Consider the following 5292-nt stretch of genomic DNA (forward strand, 5'->3'; position numbering starts at 1 on the left):
ACATGTGCGTCGATTACAAAGATCTCAACAAATCCTGTCCCAAGGATTGTTACGCACTTCCAGAAATCGACGAAAAGGTCGATAATCTCGCACCATTCAGATGGAAGTGTTTCCTCGATTGCTACAAAGGTTACCACCAGGTACAAATGGCAATCGAGGATGAAGATAAAACGGCATTCTGCACTCCTACCGGGAATTACTGTTATACAAGAATGCCGTTTGGGTTGCGCAACGCGGGCACAACCTACCAAAAACTGATGAACGACACTTTCCGCGGACAATTAAGAAAAAGTGTCGAAATCTACATGGACGACCTAGTCGTCATGAGCATGGAGGAAGATACCATGCTCACAGATATCGAAAGAACATTCTAGACTCTGCGAAGCGTTAACATAAAGCTCAATCCAGGGAAATGCTCGTTTGGAATGGAAGAAGGCAAATTCCTTGGGTTCATCGTGACTAAAGATGGATTCAAGGTAAACCCGGAAAAAGTTCAGGCGATCGAGCGCATGCCATCGCCTTCAACAATGAAAGATATGCAGCGACTGGCCGGCAGGCTAGCCGCACTCAACAGATTCTTAGCCAACCATGCAGCTAAGTCTTACCCTTTCATCAAGACCCAGCGGAACTGTTTAAAGAAAGAAGAATTCCAGTGGATCGCAGAGGCTGAGAACGCTTTCCGAGAAATGAAGGAGTGTTTGATACAACTCCCAACTTTAACCGCACCACGCAAGGATGAGCCACTCATATTATACCTATCTGCCGCGGACAACGCGGTAGGTGCGGTATTGATAGTGGAGCGGGAGGGGGTTCAAACACCCATCTATTACATCAGCAAGATGCTCAACGACCCAGAGACGAGATATTCAATAATGGAGAAGTTGGTATTAGCATTGGTGCACGCTTCACGACGGTTGCGATGCTACTTCGCAAATCATGTCATCACAGTGCTAACCAATTACAGGATCGGCCCGATCCTATCCAAACCTGACATCTCTGGGAGGTTAGCAAAATGGGCAATAGAGCTGGACGCGCACACGCTGAACTATAAACCACGCCCCGCGATTAAAGGCCAAATCTTAGCTGATTTCGCCGCCGAAGTACCGGTGAATCGCATCCAAGAATGCGAAGAAGCACAAAACCCTGCACCAACACCATCTTCCTCAGAGACAAGGGCACTATTCACCGATGGTGCCTCCAACGAGGAAGGTGCAGGCGCAGGTCTGCGACTCGTCAGCCCTGACGGTCAAGAGCTTACATATGCAATCCGCCTCGATTTTAAAAGCACAAACAACGAGGCAGAATACGAGGCTCTATTAGCGGGACTACGTTTAGCAGTCAAGCTCGGCGTGCAACATCTGGACGCACACGTCGACTGTTTGTTGGTTGCAGGACAGATACGCGGCGACTATGCCGCAAAGGGGGATATCATGATCCTCTACCTCGAGCAAGCCCTGCAACTAACATCAAAGTTCACTTCATTTAATATCCGACATATTAACAGAAGTGAAAACAAATCCGCGGATGCACTCTCAAAACTTGCATCCACCAGCTTCCAACACCTGGCAAAGGAGATACGCATCGAAATTCTATAAAATCCTTCAGTACCCCTGCGCCAGGTCAATGTCATCCAAAACGGCACAACATCTTGGATGACACCAATTATTGCATATTTGCAATCAGGTGTGACTCCCGAAAGCAAGTCCGAGGCACGCAAGCTACAATACAAAGCATGCCATTATCAAACGGGATACGGTATCTTGTACCGCAAATCATACCTAGGGCCACTCCTACGATGCGTCAACCCCCAGGATGCCACATACCTCATCAGAGAGATACACGAGGGTATGTGCGGCATACACACAGGACCACGCATGGTAGTGGCCAAAATCATGAATGTTGGGTACTACTAGCCCGGCATGCACCTGGACGCCGTCAAAGAGTTGCGCAAATGTGTTAACTGTCAGCGACACGCCCCAAAAACGTTGCGCCCCAAGAACAACTTGGTCCCGGTCACCACCGCCTGGCCCTTTCAGAAATGGGCAATCGACGTGGTCGGTCCCTTCCCAGACGCACCAGGCGTGGTCAAATTTATCATAGTAGCGGTTGATTACTTCACAAAATGGGTAGAGGCGAAACCGCTCGCCTCAACCACTGCTATGATAACACGGAAATTCATATGGGAACACATCATCTGCCGTTTCGGTCTACCAATGTGCATCGTTACCGATAACGGCACCAACTTTGCTGCCGACGAATTTCAAAAATGGCTAGAAGAACTACACATTGAACATATATTCTCATCCGTGGCACATCCGCAAGGAAACGGCCAAGTTGAGAGTATCAACAAAAGTCTAGTCGAAGGCATCAAAGCAAGGTTGGGAACAGCCAGGCGTGGCTGGGTCGATGAACTCCCAAGTATCTTATGGGCTCACCGCACAAGCCCAAAAACGAGCAATGGGGAGACACCTTTCAGCCTAGTTTATGGCTCAGAAGCGGTGATCCCCGCGGAAGTAGGTCTCCCTTCACCCAGAATGTTGGCTACTGAAAAAATAGACAACAGTATGGAACGCAGGATTGACTTTAACCTCTTGGAAGAGAGGCATGAAAATGCTGCCATCAATGTGGCTAAGTACAAATCCAAACTGGAAAAGTACTACAACTCGCGTGTCCGCGTTTGTACTTTCAACCCGGGAGACTACGTCCTCCGTGACAATGAAGCATCTAATGCTGAACGCCCAGGAAAACTTGCCCCCAAGTGGGAAGGACCCTACCTCATCAATGAGGTCTTGGGAAAAGGCGCATACAAGTTGCAAACGTTAGAAGGCGAACCTATCGCACGTACATGGAATGCACAACAGCTTAGACGCTGTTACATGTAAGCCATGTTTTTACATTTTCATGTAACCTATCGGGCCGCAGGCCATTTGCAATTAAATAAACGAGCAATTCAATGCAATATTGTTTGTTACTACTATTACAAATGCGTGTTCCACTTTGCGGTATCCGCAAAAACAGATTGGCAAAATCTTCATTCGCGATACCCACACAAAGTGCCAACCACACACAAATATTGTAATAGGCCAGCAAAAGGCAGAATATTAAGTGTCTATCCTGCCGGATAGACAAGTTTTTACAAAACTTACACAATTCCTAAACCCTAAAAAGGTAAACAATGGAATTGACGCATACTCATACGAAAAAGGTATCGAGTATACTTGACCCCATTCACAAATGGGTAGAGTTCCGGATATACAAGTTTTTACAAAACTTACACAATTCTAAAACCCTAATGGGGCAAATGACGGAATTGACGCATACTTATACGACAAAGGTATAGAGTATACTCAACCCCATTCACAATGGGTAGAGTTCCGCATACATACGTTCAAAAATGCAAGAAGTAAAAACACTTGTATAAATTGAGCAGCAGTAAAACTTTATATTCAAAAAATTCAGGCACCCACGCGGTGCACAAAGGATTTACATAAAGTTTCCAACATATACAAGAGGAAAACAAAAAAGGGGCACACAGGCCAACCTAAACCCTATTTTGAACCACTGGTACCCGCGCCATCTTGGCCGCCACCAGTAGGATTCTCCTCTTCTGCATCGGCATACAGCATCCGCAACCGGTCTACATAATCCGCAGCCTCTAAACATTCGTCCAGCTTCTCCACGCAAGAGAGGGACGTATCATAAAAGGAAGCAACAGCCGCGTTAAGGCGCGCTTCGGTGTCCACGTCACGAAACCCGGACCGCTCTTCAGTATAACCGCCTTCAGACATGACGTTTATGTGACCGATACAGCGGCTGTAACTAGCTTTAAAACCGGCATCGCGGGCACGTTCCTTGACCAAGTCCAAACCAGTTGCAGTCTCAGGTGCATCCATGATAGCCTGAACAATCTGCAACAAAAGAATGATAAGACTCACATGCTAATCCTAGTAAACACAAAGGCATGGAGTACTTAGACGTGCAATGCCGTGACACCGCATCCACTCACGATCAGCCTCAAGCTGGTTAAACAAAGACGTCAAGGCATCCCTGGCCTCGACAGCTGCATTTGCCCGCTCTTTCGCTACCGTCGCGCGGGCATTGATATCCGCGAGCTTACCCTCGCGGGCCTGAACCTTAGCCTTTCAAAAGCAAGAAATAGTTTACATGAAATCAGTAAACATTTTCAAAGGACAAGAGGAAACACAAAACAGGAAAAACAAATCATACCTGAAGGCTGCTAACAACCTGCTTCAAACGGGTCTGCTCGGCATTCGCCTCTTGAAGAGCCTTCGAAGCATGGCTCTCCCTCTCTTTAGCCTCTTCAAGGGCCTTTGCAGCACGAGCCCCCGCTTCTTTGGCTTCTTCAAGTGCCTTCACAGCACGGGCTTCTGCCTGTTGAGCTTTAACGGCAATCACCTCAGCCGCAGCCTTCTCCTTGCCCAAAACAGCGTTCGCTGCCTTGGCATTCGTCAACTCCTGACGAGCACGAAACAGATTGTCATTCTGCTTAGCCCAAGATTCGTTCCACTTCTTGCGCTCATTGGAAAACTTTTCGTTCCAACTCTTGCGTTCATCAGAAAGTAACTTGGCAAGAGTACGAACCTGTTTCAGCTCAGCAGTTGCAGCCCACTCTGCAGTCTTTTTCTGCTTATCAAAAGCAGCTCTATCTCTTTCAAGCTGCTCCGCACCCGCACGTGCAGCCTTCACCAACTCTTCTGCTTCAGCCCGCAAGCGAGCAGCTTCCTCCTCCCTGCGGCCGAGCACCTTGTAATCTTCCAGAATGGCGTTCGCCACTATGGAACTTCCAACTAACATGGTAGAAAGTTGGTTGATGCACAGCTCACGGGGTGCGGCACGGGCACGTTCAGTTTCAAATGGGGTGCCCAGACCACCCAGAATCTCCTTGCACGCGGAAGGATCGTTGGAAATATCATCCCCCTGCATAATTGTCCAGGGGGGTCGGTGATAAACTGTACTTCGATCCTGTGTATAGGTGCGGTAATAATACTCCAATTCAGACTCCCCAGGCTGAATCGGAGGTCCTTCATAACCCGCACCCCCGGATGCAGAACCAGAAACCTTCTCCGCAGCTGGAGATTTCTGCGGCTCAGCATCGGACTTCTGCTTCCCAGCATCCGAAAACCTCAAGTCCAACCCATCGCCATCAGTTGGGCTGATCAGGTTGTTGGAGGAATCCACAGTATCAAAAATCTCGGTAGCAGTCTTCTCCACCGTTTCCTCCACCTATACGGGGGGATCGGGAACCACCTTGACAGAAGATGCCGCAGGCTC

Source organism: Helianthus annuus, chromosome 4 (genome assembly GCF_002127325.2).
Source record: "Helianthus annuus cultivar XRQ/B chromosome 4, HanXRQr2.0-SUNRISE, whole genome shotgun sequence".
NCBI lineage: Eukaryota > Viridiplantae > Streptophyta > Magnoliopsida > Asterales > Asteraceae > Helianthus > Helianthus annuus.